This window comes from Heterodontus francisci, chromosome 30 (genome assembly GCF_036365525.1).
Source record: "Heterodontus francisci isolate sHetFra1 chromosome 30, sHetFra1.hap1, whole genome shotgun sequence".
NCBI classification, from domain to species: domain Eukaryota; kingdom Metazoa; phylum Chordata; class Chondrichthyes; order Heterodontiformes; family Heterodontidae; genus Heterodontus; species Heterodontus francisci.
In genome coordinates, this window is record NC_090400.1 from 39,777,478 (window position 1) to 39,802,297 (window position 24,820).

The 24,820-nt window shown below is 39.6% G+C and overlaps 1 long non-coding RNA gene across 2 annotated transcripts in view; it reads right to left on the bottom strand.

Moving 5' to 3' along the window:
* Positions 1–24,820, bottom strand: part of LOC137346693 (uncharacterized) — a 56,053-nt gene that overhangs the window by 28,346 nt on the left and 2,887 nt on the right. For both annotated transcript variants that reach the window (XR_010968754.1, XR_010968753.1), the window contains exon 2: positions 14,694–14,752. This is a non-coding gene — a long non-coding RNA (uncharacterized lncRNA). The remainder of the gene's footprint in view (positions 1–14,693; positions 14,753–24,820) is intronic.

Genomic DNA, 24,820 nt, shown 5'->3' on the forward strand with positions numbered 1-24,820 from the left:
GGCGGAATGCCTCATCACCAGAACTTTCAAACAAGCACCAAGACGTAGCTTGGCTGGTGGTGAGAAGGGCCTTCCCCATCAGATCCTTCATGCACACCCGAAGTCTCGCCCCCTCCGCACAGTGCCCCCGCGTTAGCTGTGGTGGGGAAGAGACGGTCGCCCACCTCCTCCTGGAATGTGCCTTTGCAAAGCAGGTGTGGAAAGAGATGCAGTGGTTTATGTCGAGGTTCATCCCAAGCAGCTCTGTAACACAGGAGTCTGTGCTCTACGGGCTGTTCCCAGGGACGCACACCGAGACAAACATCAATTGCTGCTGGAGGACTATCAATTCGGTGAAAGACGCCCTTTGGTCTGCCCGAAACTTGCTGGTCTTCCAGCGCAAAGAGTTGTCCACCACCGAATGTTGCAGACTGGCACATTCCAAGGTCCAGGACTACGTGCTGAGGGACGCACTAAAGCTTGGGGCAGCCGCAGCAAAGGCTCAATGGGGAAAGACCACAGTGTAAGGTCCCCCCACCAAGCTGAACCGAGGGGCTGGATCCACGGGAAAGCCCTCGAACTGTATTGTTAATATTCTCAATTGCTGTAAATGTAAAACTGTAATTGGCATGACAAATGTGAAACGGAAGGGTTGGGAAGAAACTCATGACAGTATTGAAGGAAACTGATCTCCCTTGCAATGTTTGTATTTTTTGGTGCTGTTTGGAAACTGTTTGGCTATGTAATTTTTACAGATTTTTATGAATAAAGTATATTTTGGAAATTTAAAAAAAAAATTAAAAAGGATTGTGCACTCAGGTTAAAACCTCCCTGTACATGGATGATGTCGCCGTCTTCTGTTCGGATCCGCTGTCTGTGCGCAGACTGATGAACATCTGCGACCAGTTCGAACTGGCCTCGGCAGCCAAAGTTAACCACGGCAAGAGCGAGGCCATGTTCTTTGGGAACTGGGCTGACCGATCCTTTGTCCCCTTCACCGTCAGGTCAGACTACCTGAAGGTGCTGGGGATATGGTTCGGAAGGGCCGGGGCGCGCACCAAAACCTGGGAGGAGCGAGTAGCCAAGGTACAACAAAAGTTGAGCATGTGGGGGCAGCGATCTCTCTCCATTGTGGGTAAGAACCTGGTCATCAGGTGCGAGGCGCTCACGTTGTTGCTGTATGTGGCGCAGGTTTGGCCCATACCCCACTCCTGCGCTGTGGCGGTCACCCGAGCCATTTTCCGCTTCATCTGGGGATCTAAAATGGATCGGGTCCGGAGGAACACGATGTTCAAATCTCTGGATAAGGGCGGGAAAAATGTACCCAACGTGGCCCTCATCCTGATGACCACCTTCGTGTGCGGCTGCATCAAGCTGTGTGTAGAGCTCCAGTACGCAAACTCCAAGTGTCACCACGTGCTGAGGTTCTATCTGTCCCCGGTGTTGCGAAGGATGGGCCTGGTCACATTGCCACGGAACGCTCCATGCAGTTGGACTGTGCCGTACCACCTATCCTTCATGCAGCAGTTTCTGCGGGAAAACACCTTTGACCACCGATCCATCAGGCAGTAGTCTGCACGGAATGTCCTCAAGGCCCTACGGGAGAAGGAGACGGTGGATCCTGTCAGATGGTTCCCCGAGCAGACCGTCAAAGTCATTTGGCAGAATGCCTCATCACCAGAACTTTCAAACAAGCACCAAGATGTAGCTTGGCTGGTGGTGAGAAGGGCCCTCCCCGTCAGATATTTCATGCACACCCGAAGTCTCGCCCCCTCCACACAATGCCCCCGCGGTGGCTGTGGTGGGGAAGAGACGGTTACCCACCTACTCCTGGAATGTGTCTTTGCAAAGCAGATGTGGAAAGAGATGCAGTGGTTTTTGTCGAGGTTCATCCCAAGCAGCTCTGTAACACAGGAGTCTGTGCTCTACGGGCTGTTCCCAGGGACGCACACCGAGACAAACATCAACTGCTGCTGGAGGACTATCAATTCGGTGAAAGACGCCCTTTTGTCTGCCCGAAACTTGCTGGTCTTCCAGCGCAAAGAGTTGTCCACGACCTAATGTTGCAGACTGGCACATTCCAAGGTCCAGGACTATGTGCTGAGGGATGCACTAAAGCTTGGGGCAGCCGCAGCAAAGGCTCAATGGGAAAAGACCACAGTGTAAGGTCCCCCCACCAAGCTGAACTGAGGGGCTGGATCCATGGGAAACCCCTCGAACTGTATCGGAGAAATGTTGTATGCTGTAAATGTAAAAATGTATATGGCATGACAATGAAATGGAAGGGTTGTGAGGCAACTCATGATTGTATAGAAGGAAACTGATCACCTTTGCACTGTTTGTATTTTTTGACTTGATGCTGTTTTAAACTGTTTGGGAATGTAATTTTTACAGATTTTTATGAATAAAGTATATTTTGGAAATTAAAAAAAATTAAAAACGATTGTGAGGCAACTCACTCCTGTATTAAAGCAAACTGATCTCCTTTGCACTGTTTGTATTTTTTGACTTGGTGCTGTTTGGAACTGTTTAGTAATGTATTTTTTTTACAGATTTTTATGAATAAAGTATATTTTGGAAATTAAAAAAAATTAAAAGGATTCACAGCATTAAAAGAAATATGGCTACAATGTTACTATAAGCACAGGGATGGACACGATGACCATATATGAAAGTAAAATTAACTCTTTTATTGGCACAGAAATGTTTGAATTGAAAGTTGACAACTCACCTCACCTTAATACATTCTCTTCCAATGTTTTATGAGAGCCAGAAGCATCGGGATTACAGCAGGTAGTAAAAGATCAGAGTAAAAGTCTTAATCAGTTATGACAACAGACTTCTGACTTTAATAGAAATGAGATATTAGATTGCATTGCTAATGAGGTGGGAGATACAGTCAAAAAACTGTGAGCCATATTGGTTCTGTATTCTATGCTGTCTTGTACATCAATGTGTCCATAAAGACTGACGGTGCACAAGTGCTTCATATTTCAGGTAACAATATATAGTAACATCCAAATGGATATATGTGCTTTATTTACCTGTAATTTTTTTTTTATTCGTTCCTGGGATGTGAGCGTCACTGGCAAGGCCAGAATTTATTGCCCATCCCTAATTGCCCTCGAGAAGATGGTGGTGAGCTGCCTTTTTGAACCACTGCAGTCCATGTGGTGTAGGTACACCCACAGTGCTGTTCGGGAGGGAGTTCCAGGATTTTGACTTAGTGACAATGAAGGAATAGCGATATAGTTCTAAGTCAGGATGATGTGTGACTTAGAGTGGAACTTGCAGGTGGTGATGTTCCCATGCACCTGCAGCCTTTGTTCTTCTAGGTGGTGGAGGTCACGGGTTTGGTAGGTGCTGTTGAAGGAGCCTTGGCAAGTTGCTGCAGTGCATCTTGTAGATGGTACACACTGCTGCCACTGTGCGACAGTAGTGCAAGAAGTGAATGTTTAAGGTGGTGGATGAAGTGCCGATCAAGCAGGCTGTTTTGTCCTGGATGGTATCGAGCTTCTTGAGTGTTGTTGGAGCTGCACCCATCCAGGCAAGTGGAGAGTATTCCATTGCACTCCTGATTTGTGCCTTGCAGATGGTGGACAAGCTTTGGGGAGTCAGGAGGTGAGTTACTCCTCTGCTGTCTTCACCAAGCAAGACAAACCCAGTGATCTGCAGTACTCAGTAGCCTAGGAGTAATCACCGCATCAGTGACCATCAAAATACAAACTTTCACCAAGTATTTGCTCAGATATTAGCATCTCACAACAGTTAGATGGTAATATAGCTGAGGAAGTAGAGGATGAAACAGAATGCAGTGGTGATGAAAGGATGGAAGATGTGAGCATGATGATGGGTGAGCAGCTGTTGAGCACAGCCATAGCAGGTTGCCTGATCCACTTTAGTTGCCTCAGGACACAGACATTCTGGGGTTGCTTTATCCTACACGATTCACACTATACTGCAGACACTTGTCTCCATAAAATTGATACCCATAGCAGTGAAAGGTAATATGAATAGTTTGCATCAAGCTGGAGAATACATAGAAGCAACTAAATGTAATTGAGAGAAATCACAACTGCCAATGCTGTACCCTCAGAGAGATCACAGAGTATCATTACAACACACATTCCATATTGTGCATGCAACCATTTTCTCTCAGGTTAATGGCTGTTTTGTGTTTGCACTACGCAAGTGCAAATGCCTGCAAGGCACAGTACCCAAATGCACTGAAGCCTGCAGCAATTCCAGCAAACACCCCTGGCCCACCTGCTTTGATACAAATGCAGCTGCAACAAAGAATGTCATTTGTAGACACAGTATGTTATATGAAATCCATGGCTATGTTTTGTGAGTAGACACACAACACATCTATTCTCTCAGTCGGAGGAGCACTTAGAATTAGACCACTAATGAAACACCAAGAAGGGAAGAATGTCTCAGGAGTGGGAAGTTCACCAAGAAAAAACTTTGAGCTTCTGCAGCACACTCACACAAACAGTCCAAGCACTGATACCATGTGCACTCCAGCCTCACATGCACTGAAAGACAATAAAACTTAGCTTCTTCAATATATGTTGCAGTCTGTCATTCTTTTATCAAGCAGTTAGCAAATAGCCAATCCTATTAAAGTAATATATATATATATATTCTAGTTCCTCGGGGAAGAAAAAACAGAAAAATGACTTGCAGTTCCATCATTGCCCAATTACAGGTAAAAGTATCTAATGGGAGAAGAATCAGCCAATGAGACCTGATGTACTTGTCGACTTGGCTGTATATTGTCTGGTCTGCTGACATCTGTTGAATGTTCAAAGTCCACAGAGTGAGTGTATGGCAAAAGAAGGCATAATGTAGCAATGGACATGTAGCAATTGACTCCCATAATGTTTTCTGTAAGTCTCTAAAAGGTCCCTGTGAAACCAATAGCAACTTGAACTCCCACTGATGCTGATAGTTACCTGTGCCTGCACACCTCAGTCACAGCTTCCCCAATGATCCTCATCATGAATATGCTTGTTCTCCATCATTCTTATAGCTGACTCTAATGTGGTATATTTGATCTAGTTTATTCTGTGGGTGTGTTTCCTTTGCTGCCTGTGATCGAAGCCCTCTCTTGCACCTGCTGCTCAGCTATTAAATAACCAGCAATGGCTCACAGTCTAGAAATGAAAAATTCTCTTTACAATTCACTGTGGCAATCGTGTGCTGGAACATACAACTGTTGCACTCAACTACCCATTCTGAATGGAACTAAACAACACAATCATCTTTAATATATCCCACAGAGAAAAACAGCATTTCTTTCTTTTAACAAGTTCTTTATGATTATTAGCAAGTCCTTAACAAGCATTGTTTCTTTTCCCCCACTCTCACAATACCCTCAAATTGTGAGAAAAACTGCCAGTAATAATAGAAGAAAACTTGTAACTGTTTTTTCCTCGTTTATTCACATCTGAAATTGTATATGGAGGAAAACATACCCTGACCTCATTGTTTTCTATTGATAGAATGAGGAACTGTTGACTGACATCCACACCCAGATATAAAGGGATAGTATTTTGATTGCACTCCTACATTTATCTAGGAATCATACCCTGTGGAATTGTTTTGTTATTTTGTTTTGTTGACTTTTTTATCACCAAGAAATTGTGCTGGAAAACTATTGGAGAGAGAGAAAAAAATAATTCTGACAGTTTCACTAATCAAGATTGGAGGTTAGAAGTTAGCCTCTTTAGGCTAACCCATTGTATAACATTCAACCCCGATTTAAAATTATTCCCTGGAATACAGGGGATAAATTTCATTTCTCCAAGTAAAGACTTTGTAATCATTGGCACACAAACAAGTGATGTTAAGTAATAATTTAATTGAAACAGTGTAAATAAGCTTGATGTTAAATGGAACAAAAGCATTTTCTTCTGTTTAATGCTTAATGTTTATTCCACATTCTGTAAAGCTTAAAGTATTTGAAGAGCAACGCTTTAAAATTTAGCTAAAATCCCTTAATCAATGCTAATTAGCCCTAACTTGCATATGTTAATTAAGACTATTTACCAAAATTATAGGTATGAACATCCCCAGAGGGGTTCCTGTTCATTTAATTAGTCCCAATTAGCTCTAATTAACACGTGTAAATGAGATACTGTTGAACCTAAAATAAACATAGTGTTGCTTGTTGTATTCACATGCAATTTGACTTATTGTATATGTTTGTAGAGGGAAGAGGCAGTTGAAACCCTTTAATTAATGCAAATTGCTGTCAGTGAACGCGTTTTCACAGAAGTCATTCATTTCTGGAACTATGGCAGAAATAAAATCTATTACAGTGTAACTGGATATTGCAGTTGCAATTTCAGGAAACAATTTCTGATACTGTAGATTGGCAAGACTGCTACAAATAAACAAGCTGGTATATATGAAGATTGCTTCTTGACTATTAATATTAATTTGTCATTCAGATTTCATATTTCTGTGGTTTATTTCCCAAGATTATATTTTGGTCTATTATGATACATACATATAATAAATGTATTTCATATTGATTTTAACTTAGCTGATTCTGTGAACAAAAAAATCCATTGAGTTAAAATCCCTATGCATTTCTGGACCAATTAGTGATTTTTATAGTTAGCAGTTGCAGCAAAAGTAAAATCCCATGAAAACAACTAAAGTAATAAAAATAAATTAAGTAGAATTAAATTAAGCCATGTGTTGCATTACGTTTGTGTAATTTATGTAAATTTTAACCACTGTTGGATAAATGCAACATATATAAAGCAAATATTAATGTTTGCTATCACCAATCATATTATAGCTCTTGCATTTATATCAGTCACAAGATTACTAATAAGATCTTTCTTCAACAAAACCCACAGGTAATTTAAGCTGAATACAATGCATGGTAGACCTGTAAAAATACTGAGCTAGCAAATGACAGTGTACAAATAACCTTACAGTTCATCCCACTGCATTCTACACCATCAGGATTGGGATAGCGTAATGAAGTGGCTAAGTCAATTACATGAACATCATGAAGGGCTGAATCTATGTGACCTGTAAACATCACCACTTTGACCAGTTTATAAAACTACGCACTGCTTTACATATAAATGCAAGATGAAATCTTACCTTGTGCTTACGTTCAGCAGTCATGCTTCTTGTCCATTTACTTAAACAATTATGGCTAGGAATTTCTCTTTGTGTGTTAAATATAGGTGAATGGTGCACTAGTTTTTATTTCTGTAAGTTATAACCCTCATGTTCTATTTTACTCAATGGAATTTGTGAACGTTTGAATGTATTAGAATTGATGCAAAGAATTTATGGGAACACACCTGCCATAATGGTGCCGAACCAACTGTTAAGTCTAGCACTTTTATTTAAACGGTGAGAAGTAAATCACATCTCATGCCTCAAAAAGGACATTATATGGTGCCTTTCAAAACCTAAGAACATCCCAAAATGAAATACTTTTGAAGTATAGTCAATGCTGTAACATAGGAAATTTGTGTTAACAATGAACTATATTTTACATTAAAATAGGTAGAAAATGTAATTTAATTGTGCCATAGAGATTAAGAGTACTGTAAAAGCTTAGTGCACATTCATGATATCTTTAAAATATTTACTTTTTTGCACTGCATGTATTAAGAAGTGGCTGTGCGTGCAAATAATTCTGTCCTAGAATGGAACACAAAGTGGAAAAGGAATAATCACAATTTTGCTTTGCTCCTTTTTCACAAATATTATGTCACTCATATATATCATATCTTATATCATATCATATACCAAATATCATATTGCCACTAACAGGGCACAAAAGATAACAATAATGACAACAAGTTTTTCAGCTTACAACCTGACATTGTGTAATGCATGCCCTTTCATTGATAGGTGTCTTAGTATTACTAAATAGATACCATATGAGGGTTAGCATTCAACAATATTCTTATCTGAGGCCTATCTTCACTCACACTCTTCATAAAACATGACCACCATCATTCAAAATTGAAATAGGATTCCATGCACATTTTTTTTAAAAGCTGGAAGAGTAAATTATGCACTTGATCATTGCAGTGTGGATCTACTGTTTACTATTGCAGTTGCTGCAGCAAGGATAGCTACATAGGCAGAAGCCAATTCTTGTGTCACTTATGAAAGCCATTTTGATACATCACAATTTGTAAATATATCTGATGCTCAGCCATTCCTTTTGAATGGCGCTGTCCTGTGGATAATTAAAATGCAATTACCCCATGATAATAGTAGGTCAAACATCAGCAGGATTAGAATATTTCAACAGTCCTGTTAGTTATAAATTGATCCAGTGTGCACAAACATACGTATTTAAACATTAATATATGGAATTATGTAACACTATTCTTCAGTTCTACCTTCCAACATAAGAATAATTGATATCACAGATATAAAACTTGATGGATTTGATATTAATTTATCACATGGCCTTGGTGCCCATATGGTGCTTGTGACAAGTGCAGTGGTTTCCCATACAAGTAGTATGTCTTCCTGCTCTCCATTCCACTCTGTCTTTATCTCAGCTTCCTCGATGTGTCCCATGACTTTTATCTTTGTTTCACTTCACCATCTACTTGTATGGGAAACCACTGCACTTGTCAAAAGGAATGGCTGAGCATCAGATATATTTACAAATTGTGATGTATCAAAATGGCTTTCATAAGTGACACAAGAATTGGCTTCTGCCTATGTAGCTATCCTTGCACAGTTTAGCATTCAGTGGGCAATACAAGGCTGAGAATTTAGCACAAGATCCCCTTAATTGACCTTTTAGCAAGTTCAATTGCAGAAAAAAAAAAAAAAAAAAATCTCTGTTATTACCCCGAAATGGGGGATGAATTTTTGGCTGATGTGGAAAAGATGGGCAAATTGTGTGCTATTGTTCAAACAAGAATTTCTAGTCAATAATGAGGCCATGCATAATAGTATGAACCATATTTAGTTTTAGCCTGTAGTGCACCCATAAATACCTGAACATATAAATCAAAATATGTAAACAATTGAGATTACATTCATTCAGCAGATATTCTACTTAACCATGAACATTATTTATATTCATTTAAACCTAGCTTTAAACTGAGTCATTTTCCAGTAATGTATCAATCTAGTTCAATACCAATATAAACATTTTACATCTTGACTCCTAGCCATGATAAGTCACTATTCTTTTCCCAGTAAAAGATCATGCTAAACCGGTTTTCCAATCGACCATTTCTTACATGCCAAAGTCTCTCTCCATCTTAGGTAGTTAATAACCAGAACTTCTTCCAAAGCAGTGTCAGCTGAGGCTCAGTTGGTAGCACTCCAACCTCTGAGTCAGAAGGTTCCAGATTCAAGTCCCAATCCAGGACTTGAGCACAAAAATCAAGGCTGATGCTCCAATGCAGCACTGAGAGAGTGCTGCACTGCCACAGGTGCCATCTTTGGGATGAGATGTTAAACCGAGACCCTGTCTGTTCTTTCAGGTGGATGAAGAAGGTCCCATGACTCTGTTTTGAAGAATTTGCTCATCACAAATAAATCAGATTATCTGGTCATTATCATATTGCCGCTTGTGGGAGCTTATTGTGCACAAATTGCAACAGTGATCACATTTCAAAAGTACTTCATTGGCTGTAAAGTGCTTTGAGACATGAAAGGCACTATATAAATGCAAGTCTTTATTTTCTTTCACATAGACTATGCAAATAGTCATTGAATAATGAACAACAATTATGCATGCAGGTCACATCAGGAACTGCAGAGGGCAAATTGTGCTCGGCAGTGCCTAAACAAGTCATATCTTTTCTGGTTGACAGTGTCACAGCAGCAAAATCTCACAGCAAACTATATTTAATTGATAACAGAGCAGACAAACAGAAAATAAAAAAAACTAGCATGGCAAATGGGTATGTGCAAATAAAACTGCTTGTGAATGCAGAGTCTTTAATTAAAGAGTAAAAAATGAAAATGTTATAATGCATTTGTAATTGAAGGAAACATGTCTCAGAGATGATGATAATTGGTTGAGTAAGCAATTAACAGATATGCAAATATGTGGGACTTGCTATATTACAATACTCCACAATAATATAACACAACAGCCCTCATGGCAACACCTGACTTCGACCAATTCATTGATGGAAATAAACATTAGACACTTTTACATTTAAAACCCGTCATGAACAGCAAATGGTGGTGCTATATTTAGATGTATAAACTGCCCAACCCTGTAGCAAATTTAATCACAACGAACGCCATAATAAATACCTTGATGTTGAGTACAATGAAAATGGAAATGGATATCCACATTTTTCATGTCTTACGACCGGATTTGTTTCTACCTGGCGCTGGATAAGGAAGCGCACGAGGTAGAAATGTAAATGAGGAAATCAGTCATGGGTGGTGTGTCACTAGTTTCCTGAAACTGTTGATTCAGCTTATAAAATACTTTAAAAATATATGTTAATCAGCAAAAGGGTGACTGTATTTGACAAGAAGATGTCTCATTATTGGACCATTGTAATTAAATTCACGATACACTGTAAATAAATGACAATAAAAAGGGAAAAGACTTACATTTATATAACCATGGCTTAAGGACCTCCCAAAGTGCTTTACAACCAATGAAGTGCTTTTAAAATGCAGTCACTGTTGTAATGCAGGAAATGCAGCAGCCAATTTACACACAGCAAGCTCCCACAAACAGCAATGTGATAATAACTAGATAATCTGTTTTAGTGATGTTGGTTGAGTGATAAATATTAGCCAGCAGGACATTGGGGATACCTGCCCTGCTGTTCTTCAAATTAGCACTGTGGGATCCTTTATGTTCACCTGAGAGGATGCTCAGTAAGTTATATTAAATAAAGGGATGGGATTCACTACAGAGTTATTGTACCTAGCAAAGAGATAACTTTACTCAGTATAATGTTGATTTGGCTTAAAACAGATCATTGGCTGGCAAAACACTGGCCGGCGGAAAGATTTCTTCTGTGCACAATGTGGAACAAAATGGTATTTTTTTTTTAAACTGTTGTCTTGGCTGAGATCAGCCACTATGAGAAGTGTGAGGTGATGCATTTTGGGAGGACTAACAAGGCAAGGGAATATACAATGGATGGTAGGGCCCTAGGAAGTACTGAGGGTCAGAGGGACCTTGGTGTACTTGTCCATAGATCACTGAAGGCAGCAGCACAGGTAGATAAGGTGGTTAGGAAAGCATATAGGATGCTTGCCTTTATTAGCCGAGGCATAGAATATAGGAGCAGGGAGATTATGATGGAGCTGTATAAAACGCTAGCTAGGCCACAGCTGGAGTACTGTGTACAGTTCTGGGCACCACACAATAGGAAGGATGTGATTGCACTGGAGAGGAGATTCACTGGGATGTTGCCTGGGTTGCCTGGGCTGGAGCATTCCAGCTATAAAGAGAGACTGAAAAGATTAGGGTTGTTTTCCTTGGAGCAGAGAAGGCTGAGGGGAGATATGATTGAGCTATACAAAATTATGAGGGACATTGATAGGTTAGATAGGAAGAAACTTTTTCCCTTACCAGAGGGGTCAATAACCAAGGGGCATATATTTAAGATAAGGTGCAGGAGGTTTAGAGGGGGTTTGAGGGAAAAAAGTTTCACCCAGAGGATGGTTGGAATCTGGAACGCACTGCCTGAAGAGGTGGTAGAGGCAGGAACCCTCACAACATTTAAGAAGTATTTAGATGAGCACTTGAAACGCCATAACATACAAGGCTACAGGCCAAGTGCTGGAAAATGGGATTAGAATAGTTAGGTGCTTAATGGCCAGCACAGGCACAATGGGCCGAAGGACCTGTTTCTGTGCTGTATAATGCTATGATTCTATGACTCTATGTCCGAGACCAGTATTATAAGTTAGAATCTTTCTGGTCTGTGTGGCTCAGTTCCACACTAAAATATGCAGTGGCAAGCTGAGCCAATGGGAGAGCCTATCTGTATTTTTGTATGAAGTTGTGGGCAAAACGTTAAAGATGGAGGAAGGTGACTCTGTGTGTCTGCAAGGAAAAGTGCTGAGTAATGGTTCATTGATGGAGATTGTTAAAAATGACCATCATACTGGGAGATAGACAGTAATAGATATTCCACTGGAGAATAATAAAGGGGTGGACGAAAATAATGGAAGGCAGAAATATATACAAGCAGAGCTGGTGTATTAGTGTGTTTTCCTTCAGACATGCTAATAACTGTCAGGTTAACCAGAAATAATCGCAACAATCTGGTATTTCCCAATAGTTTCAAAGATTTTCTGACATTGCACATGAACAAGATGTTTGTTTAGATGTATAAAATGCATGGAATGTCTAATATGCACATTACTCATTATATACCCATAGCTTCCTTGGCTGTGTGCTTCTGTTAGATTACATGGGATTGATATTAAAACCATACAAGATCCTGTGGACAGAATCTGAGCAATTAGGACAGTTTGAATTTGAACATTGGACTGCTTATTCTGTATTGGGTTTACAGAACACAGTGATATCATTATCACTGATAACTTATATTTTGTTATGCTTTAACATTAACTTATAGTAGTGAATATTCTAGTTTGGTCATATGCTAATTCATTATACCATGGAACTGTAAGATGTGGTTTTATACTCTTGATTCTCTACAAGGAGAGGTGCCAAATAGAAGAAAGTGGTTTCCCTATGAGAAAGAAAAATCAAAGAATGATTCATCCCAGTCTGTGTTTTGCACCTCCTATCTGTCATTTACAGAGCAGCTTTTAGCAAAGGACTTGAAGCAGGATGCCTGTTCTTCCTTCCTCAACTGGAACTTTGAGTGGCATGAAGAGGAGGGTAACCCAGAAAAGAATTGGAAAACGTAACACAAAAGATAGAAAATAAGCTGTGAATGTGTCAAACCCATCTCCTTTGATGTGTGAAATATACAATGTGTCTCAGGGTTATCTTTCTAGCTGAATATGTATTTCAAAACACATGTCATTCACCAATTCACAAGTGTACAGCAGCCTTCAGGAAAAGTTCCCTGCAATGTTGAAAATAGCATGAATTATAGCATTGCTTCAAAAATAGAATCTCATCACATCACTGTAAATACTGAGTGATCACACACACAAACATCATCTAAATATAGCTGCAGCCATTACTTGGGGGTCAGCTACAAAGGCTTTAGCCAACTACACAACCTAATTCATACAACTCTTCCACCAGAACCCCCACCCCCACCCAGATCCAGCATAATTCATTGGTTAAATATGAAATTAATTATGTTATACTGACCACTGAATGGTTCGATCACTGTAAATATTGCAAAACCAAAAGGTTTCAATAAAATGCAAAGCAAAAAGAGGAAGTACAAATTCGTCATTCCCTCAGTGTACTGTTCCATCTTGATCTTTTTCCCTTCAAAAAGTATGAATGTTCTATATAAATTGTTTAAACTTGAACAGACTTAAAGATTTTGGTAAAATTAAATGAGTTATATGCATTAAATACAAGTTTTCTGGGCATGTTGAATCAGCGATCAACAACAACTTGCAGTTATATCATGCCTTTAAGAACCCAAGGTGCTTCAGAGCAACATTATCAAATAATATTTGACATCAAGCCACATAAGGAGATATTAGCAAAAAATAGTTGCTTTAAGTTTTGAATGTAATAGGGAGAAATGCATATGACATCTTTTGATTCACAAGCAAATTTCACCATTATGGTATATATACTCACTAGCTTATTAGTCACTTTAAACCAACTTATTGGATGTGAAATGTGATAAGATGCTTTGCAAAGGGATGATAAGGCATTATATCGATCCAACTGTTCTTTTTTGTGAAACTCCTAAAACATTGTTTGTGGTAAGTCGAATGATGTGCTGCTTCATAGCACCAAGCTCAATAATAACCCTTCTGCTTTTAACAGAGACAGTGCTGCTTTCTCTGTAAAAAGGTTTCTCTCTCTCCCTCTTTCCATCTTTCAACAGGTGTTCTTCCCCCTTGTCCTGAGAACAAGATATGTCTCCATCACTCTTCTACCCCCCTCAACAGAATCTTATTTCTTTTTTTTAAGGAATCCAAACAAAATAGTCAGCATAAATGCATATTTTTTCCCTCTGATTTCTGTATTCTATTTGTGGCTTCTATGTATTCTATGTATTGATCTTTCTCTATTGTCACAATCACTGCAATATTTTCTCGCTCTTTCTCCTGGTATCTGTTTTGCTGCCTATCTGCAATTTTTGTAATATTTTCTCTCTCCCTCACCTGTCTGTGTCTAAATATTTTTGTTTACTCCCTTGTTCTATCATTACCTAATTTTTTTGTAATGTTTTCTCTTTCTCTAAGTGTTTGTTTCTTACTTTCCCTCTGTAGTTTCTATACTAGTTTCTCTTTCTCCTCTCTGCTTTCCTCTGTCTGTGGTTTTTGTGATATTTTCTCCCCTTTCTCTCTAGGGGGATGGCATTTTTTATTCTACTCTGTTTGATTTCTATATATTCCATCTCTCTTACTCACTGCTTTCTTTGCTGTTCTCTATTTCCTGCCATCTTTTGCATCCAGTCCCTGTCTTTCCTTATCCCTTCAACTTCTCCCTTCATCTCAGGCTCTCTCGACTGTCCCAGGCACTCAAGTGCCATTAAATTAAAAACAACAGAGAAAGATCTATCTGTAACCCCTGCAGCCACCTGCTAATTTCTACTCACCAAAAGCATGTATTTTCAGTCAGCTTGCTCTCATTTCGTTGCCTCCTCCCAATCTCCACCTGAAATAAAGTTTGGAGTATGCTCATTAGTGAAAGATGCCTGGACATGTGCACATTGGAGATGTCTTAAAGCAATGGTTCTAAAACATTTAAAACAGGGTTCCCACCTTTTCAATTCTAGAGGAGATCTCATAGTTTCTCACACTCCTATAGCAAAGGATGTTTGTGGTGATGAATCTGCAAATTAAGTCCTCTCTCCCTCTTTTCTTCACTGATGTGTCTCTGTTAATCTTTCTTCACTTCTGTTTCTGTGTACGTTTCTCTGCCACTCTTTTTTTCCTCTCTGTGCTTATTTTTCTCTCCTTCCTCTTAATTATTTTTAGTCCACCTCCCCCCACCCCCACTTTTCTCCCCAGGAGACAAGCCGAGCAATAATACTCCCCCCAATAATACCATTCGACAATAATCCTCGAGACTGGTCGAGACCAAAACAGTATCGCGATGACTCGTGGGAATTCCTATCTTAAGATCGTAGACTGACTCCTACAATGTGTATTTTTTTTTAGCTTGAGGCCTCTTGCATTGATCCAGCAAAAATAGGGAGTCAGCTGCCCAGGTGAGGATTGCAAAGAGCGGGACGAGAATGGACCCTGAGTCCCGAATGTTCAGCAGCTTTTTGGGCTGTATTATGCTGATTGTGAAAGGAGAGTGAACTTTTTGGGAAGTATTTAAGTGGGTACATTTGTAATCTGGTTCTGAATTTTTGATGTGTTAAGAGAAATTTTATTCGTATGCCTACACAGAACTATCCTCTGTGTCAGGGAGCATTTTCGTTTGTTTTTTGGGGGGGATCGTGTAATTAAGGAGGTGGGGAGGGGGATTGAAGGAAGAGACAATGGTATTGTATAAAGGTGAGTAACAAAAGTAGAAAATAAACAATTATAAAGGAAAAAAGCACAGGCATTTAAATATTTTCTTAGGAAGAAGAATGGGGCCATGGTTCTTTCTACATGTCAGTCATAAGAAATGTTACTGTAAGGTTCATATTGAAGACTTCAGAGAGTTAAAGTGGATGTTCCCCACATATTATTAGAATTTATGATGGACTCTTGAGTCTCCGGGATACCGAGGGCCCCTCTGGCTGTTGGGGAACTGTGTGATTTGCGAGAGTCACCCTATGGTGCTGTTTACCCTTGCAGCTATTGGGTGATTTTAGGTTTTTAAAGATCATCCTGAGATGCGATTTAACTCCACGGTTACAAGCTCTGTGGGGCGGTCCCGCGGGACATACCCGAGGGAGCGAGTGAGTCCTGGCGTTTGTGTCGTAGATACCTTGAAGGCACTGACTGACCCGAAGGCGGGCCTTGTTTCTGCGCTGCTTAGGCGACAAGTCATGAGAATACTCAGTGACTGGTACTCGGTGTGAATGGAATGATAAACTGAACCCTTTGGTTTTAACTCCACCGGCTCAAAACACTGTCACCAGGAATTATGTGTGTTGTATGAAGGCAAGAGAGGATAGATAACTGAGTACTTATAGGCACAGAACCAATGAGTGAGACTGCACTTTTTGTCCCCAGCCCTACTTTCCTTCAGAAATGGCAATTAACTCTCGATTGTACTTAACAGCAACTTTAATTGCAATGGAATTCGACAAGACCTAATTTTCAGAATCGTTGTAACCCAGTTCGTGTAAAAAGCAAATGCAAAGTTGACAATATGATATTTCTGAGCAGATACCTGGCTCCGTGTTAGAATTTGCGCCTGTGGCTGAGGTGCCATTACCCCTGTGGGCTAGGTGCTGTAGCAACGTGAATCAGCCTGCAGGGGTTGTCACTGGAGATGCAGAGCACAGCCCGGGAGCTGATAGCTGAATAATAATATGCTCAAAGAATTAAATCATTGTAACGATATCCAAAATAAAGATGCCTCCGTTACAGAAAATGATAATGCATTTACAAAATTCATCCTTTATTCTCAATAATTAAATAGAAATATATTTACACCGAAATATAAAGACTTACTATAGCATGCTTCGAATTCTGTTGTTTATAATTGTTAATCGAAATATGAATTGATAATTGCATTTTTAAAATCTTTTCAGTATTTATAGGATAGTTTGATCGCTCGCATACTGCTCTGTTTCTGTTTATGTATATTTATACAGTGATTGCAACTTGGTTCTGTTTATATTTTTTTTATTGTCATTGCTCTTCTCGTGGTCCTTCATACCTGCCTAAAACCTGTTTACCTTCTATTTATACCTGCCTTCTGTATTTTTTCAGAAGGTATTTTGATTTGTTTCTGTCGTTTTGTGAATTATTCGTTTTTGGAACGAGGAGGTGAATAAATTAGGAACGTCTTTTTTCTTAAAAGAAAGCTCTGAATGTCTCTGTATCAACACTGCTTCTCATAAATCGCTCAATACATCAAAGATATTGTACCTTTAACAGATTGTTACTCAAGGCCAGATTCGAGGCAAAGGCCAGATAAAGGTTAAACTGACGCCTGATTCCCCCCAAGTTTGGAATGGCACCTCAACACTTCTCAACTTGACACTCCTGCAACTCTGATCAAGTGACCATATATCGACCCTCCAGTTCCTCTCTTACCTCGTCATCCAACATTTGGGCCAGGCTCTGCAGTCAAGGTGAGAACTATTACCCACCCAGTGACTAGCCTTTATTTATAACCCCTCACTAAAGAGGTGTCTGCAAAACAACCAGTCGTAGCAAACAACGCAGTTTATTGCGAGGCGATGAGAATGAGCCCCTTTTAAATGCACCAATATGATTGTTGTAAAATAACTCTTGCAATTAAAGAGACAAAACCGCGAACGGCGTACATTTCAAACCAACACAGATAGAAACAGTGTATCTAAACATCTTAAAAAATCCACGTCTGCTTCAATACCTTTGTTGCAGAGGAAAGCCTACACAAATCAAGACCCTCTTCAAATTAACTTCGGATGAATAATGTCGTTTCACTCGCATCGTGGTTATTTTGTTTAAATCGGCGTTGTCTTTAGCAACATGTGATGTTAGACACTGTTGTGAGGCCATAATACTTAAATACTACTTCACCCATCGTGTTTCCTAGACTGTGTGAACCCTGGAAAATAGGTTGTAATGGCAGAATTCATTTTACTACAGTACAAAAAACATTTCTAGATAGATGCGCTATTTGAGGGGGTTGCTGATTAGATTTCAAGAGGTTTAATACAGTCTTTTAGGACAACCACTGCAAATGTCATGCCTATTTGTATGCAGTCACTCAGGTGTGCAGTAAATTCAAATTACCCCTACAGCTCCTTATTTTACACATATGAAATATGAGATAGAAGCCTTCACAGTTTCAGAACCATTTGTATTCCGGTAACATTTGGGACACAAATGGCAGCAGAAGGATAAAATATTACCGGTGCCTAAAGTTTCCTTGCAAAGGAAGCTTCCCGACACCAGCTTTGTACGTGTCCTAGTTAAAAGAAGGATCCGGCGTAAATAAGTTGTTCAAAGTTTTCATTAATCAAATTAAGCAGCGTAACTTGTTTTGGCCAGCGTTATCAATTTAGCACACAAGGATTTAAGGTCCCCAGTCAATGTAGTCGCCATTTTAATTAATTGGTCTGCTGGAATTAATGTATTGTTGGGGGTCAATCTTTTACAAACTGATTGTTTTTTTAATATTTATTAATTTATCGCAGTTATCTGATGTGCATTTATTCTTTGCCTTGGCTTTGTGCTTAGAGTTGATAGGCAGACCACCTCTCTAATGCAGGTGCTTACACAAACATTGTGTTGGACTGCACTACCGTGTCACCTATTAAACTTATGGATTCAGTTCCATATTTTGTAAAAGGCCGTGGTCTTGAATTGTAATTCGCGTGGCTATAATGGGTTTAGGAAAAGGATAATTCTTAATAACATAATCAAACCACAGGCAAGGCGAAAGCCAGGAGATATTAGAAATATCTTTGCTTTGTTTTCAGCACCTATTCTTCTGTCAAACTGCTGCTTCTTATCCAGTGCCTTTTTTTTTGTAAACCAGAACCATTCTTTTGCCCTAGGACCAGCCCTTTCAAATTCAGTAAGAAAGCCCATCATCAGTCACTGATTTTGTACAGGAGGAGAGACTAATTTCCAACTTAAATCCCTCAGAGCCTCCCATCCGTTCTAAATCCCATATCACCACTCCTTCCACACAGTTCTGACACGCAGCAAGCCAAAGCAGTCGGGTTTTGCTTATGCATTAGCAATTTATTTTGTCTCCCTGACACGTCGCTAACATAAAACCGTAAAATATAAATAAAATATCTCTCCCCCAGCACCAGTTCCCAGCGAGAGAGAGAGAGAGAGAGAAAAAGCTGTATCTCCCTCCTGATCTAGAAGAAATAAAATAAAAGCCGTAGCTTCGCTTGTGCCTTTTTCCCATGCTGGGGCTGCGTTTACACACACACAACGAAGATGGATGAGCTGGGATTGGGATCACACTCTTGGGGGACTCCGTTCTCCTCTCCAATATGCTCTCTTCCCCCCTCTCTCTCGCGTGCATTCTCCCTCGCATTCTCTTCACTCACTCTCTCCGTGTAAAGCCATTGATAAGTACTAAAGTCATTTGTATTTCTGCGACCGCCGTTATTCCCAAGCCTGCAGTGTAGCGCTGAGGCTGATTGCAATTTATCAGCGGCTCGCATCAGTTTGTAGCCTGTGTTCTTTCCTCTTCGACATTACACTGATTGTATCGTCTGTTGCACTGGGTTCACTCTGGGAAACTCAATATGGGTGGACAATTTTCCACTTTCCCCGTTTGTTTTCTCAAAACATGCATTTTAAGCATTTCAATTATATCTGTTGGCGGAGATGATTAATTGGAGCATTTGCTAAACGTTGCAGAAGTGGTGTAAGGTTTCTAGAGGTAAAATGGAGTTGATCGATGTCATGACTGATTTAAAAGTTTTTTTTCACTGAAAGTTTTGGTGCTGGATGTGGAGTTAATGAAGGAAACAAAAAAAAGACATGACATTGTTGTGCCTGTAGATTATTGGGTTTGGAGCGAAAATAGCAGCTGTCCCAATGACATGACTACAGGAAGATCTATTGACTTCATCGAATTTCTAACCCAGGCTGTCAGTGAGTTTTTTATTCGGGGAAAATGGTGTGCTGTTTTGGTCAATATCTCGACACGACTGGCAGATGTTTGGAGTTCTACCATTCATGTCCCAAGAAAGGGCGAGTTGCAGGGCTCCGCAGAATCGCTGGAGCACGGAGAAAGTTCACGTTCTCAGAAGCGTCAGCTCCAAATGCACGCAAAACAATGCAATTAACACATGGCACGAAGTTCGTATTATGCTGCTTCTAAGGTGGTTCGTGTTGTATTTAAGTTATGCACAGTAATAAAAAAGTAATAGAAGGAACAACGATGTCTTATTGATATTCTGTTCTAATACAATAAACTACAAACACAACTGCGACAGAAAAGTTCTGTTAACAATATCTGGCCGTCTGTATAAAGGTTAAATAATCTCAGAGATGGTTAACTCAAGGTTCTTTCCAAGTTTGAAAAGCATTGAATATATAGAACATTGTTGTACGATTTGCTTAGATTTTTTATCCCCCGACTCCCGGTATTAGTCACTATTTGACACAGTCTTGGTAACAGGTATTACTGACCACGACACCCCCTCTCCTCTCAGCCTCCACCACCCAATCCGGACTAGAAAAAAGATGTTTTAAATCAACCAAAAGTTTCATTCCCAGTACGTTTTTCCTATAACATTTTTTGTGGTAAGTCGAATGATGTGCTGCTTCATACACTAAGCTCAACAATAACCCTTCTGCTCTTAACAGAGACAGTGCTGCTTTCTCTGTAAAAAGGTTTCTCTCTCTCCCTCTTTCCATCTTTCAACAGGTGTCCTTCCCCCTTGTCCTGAGAACAAGATATGTCTCCATCACTCTTCTACCCCCCTCAACAGAATCTTATTTTCTTTTTTTAAGGAATCCAAACATAACAGACAGCATAAATGCATATTTTTTCTCTCTGATTTCTGTATTCTATTTGTGGCTTCTATGTTTTCTATGTATTGCTCTTTCTCAATTGCCATAAACCACACTCTGTAGTCCTGAGACTGTATAATTTCAGAGTTGTTGTAAGAGTACGATCTTTCGATTTAACTTCTGGCGTCCTACTGTAATTTTGGGATCTTCCATTGATATTTAGAGCTTTTCTTAGTTTGAGAAGAGTTGGTTGATTTACTCATTCATTTTCTATATCTACTTGCAAGGACTATAATTCTATTTAAATCTATAATATGATCGACCCTCGCAAACTATAATTGCAATTTAACGTGCAAACTCATTAATAATGCACTGTTTTGTTCCATATACCGTTCGAATTGCTAAGATGACAGGGGAACGTGTCGTTATCAGGAGTGGTGTGTAAGATTCCACTTTATATGCTCCTAGAAATACGTATTATTGACGTATAATTGGGAGTGCCAACCGATAGCTTACTGCTCCTATTAAAATAAAAATGCGTTTCAACAATGTTGACATTTCCATAAGTGTCTGAAAAGCAATAATGCAAATACTCAAATGTATATGACTTAACTTTGCTTCAAAAGTGGCTTACTTCCTACTTACGACTAGTCTGAAAGTACTCAGACCTGATCTTATATGTAAAGTTATGCACTAATTTACTCTCACAATCATATTTTCCGGTAGCTATCGCAGTTACACACATACCTAATTAACTGGATGGAAATCTTAGGCCAGGTGATCGTGTTATCCACATCTATAACCACTTTGTGATCCGGCCTGTGTATAAATCATACTTCCAGAATGCATTCTCTTATCAATAGTTTAACTGTTCATTTTTCAGTAATTTGTCTATGTTTGTGTACCTCTGTATCTTGTCTTCCTGGTTCACTTTTTAAAATTCTTTCATGAGATGTGGGCTTGCTAGGCCAGCCATTTGAGATGGCAGTTAAGAATCAACCACATAGTCAACCACATAGCAGTAGGACTGGAGTCACATGTAGGCCAGACCAGGTAAGGCTTTCCCTAAAGGACATGAGTGAACCAGATGGGTTTTTAAAGGCAATCGATGATAGTTTCGTGGTTAGCATTCAATTCCAGATTTCTATTAACGAATTGAATTTTATCAATTAATTCCATTCCACCATGGTGGGATTTGAATCCGTGGGCCTCTGGATTATTAGCCCTATGACATTACCACTGCGCCACCATCTCCCCACTTCACGTTTACTGAAATCAAGGTACAATAAGAAAACTGTGTAGAAAAAGCAAAATAGAGTCACCAGAGCATGTTGGTCAAAACCCTTGGAGTAAAAGCATTGTGTTGTGCTATTTCACTCCATTTGTAAGTATCTGACTCGTGTTTTGTGCTTTTTGCAGCAATCGCGCCAATTCTATCTATGGTTCAGACTGCTGCATCGTACTTACAAAAATGCATTGATCTCAGTACAATTGCAAGCAAATTCTAGCGTAAAGTGTTGCCATATAGAATCATAGAATGGTTACAGCAACGAAGGAGACCATTCAGCCCGTCGAGTCCGCGTCTACAATCTGCAAGAGTAATCCAAATAGCCCCCACCTCCCACCGCCGTAGCCCTGCAAAAGTTTTCCCTTGATTTACTTATCTAATTTCCTTTTGAAAGCCACGATTGAATAAATATATAACTTTAATCATGCAGTTAAATTACTTAATCCACTAGTACAGTAAATTTAAACTTTCCGAGATTTTACACATTGCCTTGTACATGGTGGCTGTTCATGTACTATTGGAGATGTATGCTCCAGATATTATGTTCACTGTAGGTTTGGATTGATAGTCTAGAGAGAAAAGTTTCTCAGAGCATTCTGCATCTTTTCTGCCTGCTGAAGTTTACAGCAGCGCAAAATGGATCAACTTGTGGTCCATTTGATGCGAAGCTGTTGGTTACACTACTCCAGTCACAGGGAGTTCTTTCACCGTTGTTTGTAATCCAGTTTCACTTGGACGATCACAGTCCCTTAACTCGCGCTATATATTTCTCAGTTTATCACAAGTGTCACCCACATCTTCCTACAAAGAGGTCAAGGGGAGGGTGGGGTAAAGTCACGTGTTCTGGGGGGAGGGGAAAGGAGTCGATTGTGAAAAGCATGACAATAACGGTCTGCCTGTCAACCTGGACTTGACAAAGTTCCCTTCGACTTCATTTCAATGCTCTTGACGTACTTAAAGTTGCAATGCTACAGTCTCTGGCCCTTGGGTTAGCCGATATTGAAATCGGAGTCTCTATTCCTGTAATTGCGCTTTCTAATCATTTATTGAAGCAACTTTACGTTTATTCCAGTAATCTATTTATTGATGCCCAAGTCTAAACAAAACCAAGCCAAAACTCTTGGTTGATTTTCAATGTATGTGGAATTGGCAAGAAAATGAAAAAAGTATCTGGAAAGCAAATAGTAAAATTAACTTTAGAAACTTTTGCAATTACCGATTCACCTCCTTCAAAGCCCTAAAGTGGTAACTGCTGATAATAGAAGGACTGAGATTGTTGCATTTTTATTGAATGTTAATGATTACTAAATCTGAATTTTTCAGAAAATAATCCATGTAACTGGCAAGCTTCCATTGTACTGTCCCTTTAATGGTAATTAGGTGTAAATATAGTCATAGAACATCAAATTACGATTGTAACTCACCTTAGTTCTTTATTGCCTGTATTCTATACTGATTATTGTTGAGGGGATAATTTACAGATTGAAATGCTGGAAATCAGGATTTACGGTGCATCGTTCTCCTCGCCGCTATTTAATCACAACCTTCCTTGCTGAGCGATATATCGAATATCACAACTGAGAAAATCGACTCGGGTCTATGAGCTAAAATCAACGAATCTCTAACGTTACAAGAGAAACGTGTTATTTTGAACTTTTAAAAATGATAGAACTTTAATAAACGTGTTAAAATAGATTAACGATCTTCCAATTCTCGTTATTTGATAAACAGGTATAATTGGTCTGGTATACACCTATTTTCAGTATGTTGTGGTCATTAGCACAGAGATAAATGGACGCACATAAAAGTGCTGACTACCCTCAAATGTTGTGTGTATATGTACATATATTGTATGCATAACTGGATCCACTCTGCATTAACTAGTGACATGTTAGTCATAATATAAAGGTAGAATAGAACTAAAATGTACTGGGGAGAGAGTTGGAGAGTGGTGGCACATATTTTCTGTGGACAAGGACGAGCAACTCCTGTCGCGCTGTGCAAAGGAAACGGCTGAGCTTGTGAATTGTATTTGGGCCCTTTAACATTCATACACATTGACTGGAGCTCACTTTCAATCCATATCTCCCTCCATTCCGCGTTGACAGCCACTGGCTGTGACTCTGGCTGCTCTGTTCTTGTTTTGATGAAGCTAAAGAGATTCTAGACCTGTTAATACCGCCAGCTTTTGAGCCTTCTGCTGATAATCTTCCCCTCCGAGCCATGGTCATTTGTTAGATGAAGTGCTGTAAAATCGCGCCCTCAATGAATGTCGCCCTATGGATTGTTTGGGAAGGGAAAGGGTTAAGACAGTATTCACGCGCCGTGGTTATAACTTTAACTGTCACGAATGATTATTGGTGTCAACTTGCAAACGCCCCACCTCTGGACATTGGATCGCTGTGATAATTCTTACATCTCAGCTCAACTGGTTCATCAATAATACAGAATGAAATGTGCAAGTGTAAGAAAATATTCTGGAGTAAATTGGGGCAGATTATTTTGTCTACATTCTATCCTGTTTTGCCTACATTCTATCCTGTTTGAATTCAGATCTATCCAACAACTTTTTGCAACGTGTGCAATAATCATTTTACACAATCTATTTGCGAACTGAAGGTGGATACTTAACATCGGAATGTTCGTTTCCAATGCGAGGTCACAAAGTGCACACTATTTGCAGTACTGTTATGCTCAGTTGATTATATGAAGTGAATCTGAAGGAAGAGTGAAAGGATGTTGCCTGTGATCGTCGCTCTTGTCCACACTGATTGAGTGTACTTTATGTGAGCGAATGCGTTAATTCCCCTCCCCCCAAATAATATTTGCAAAATATCCTCTTCTACG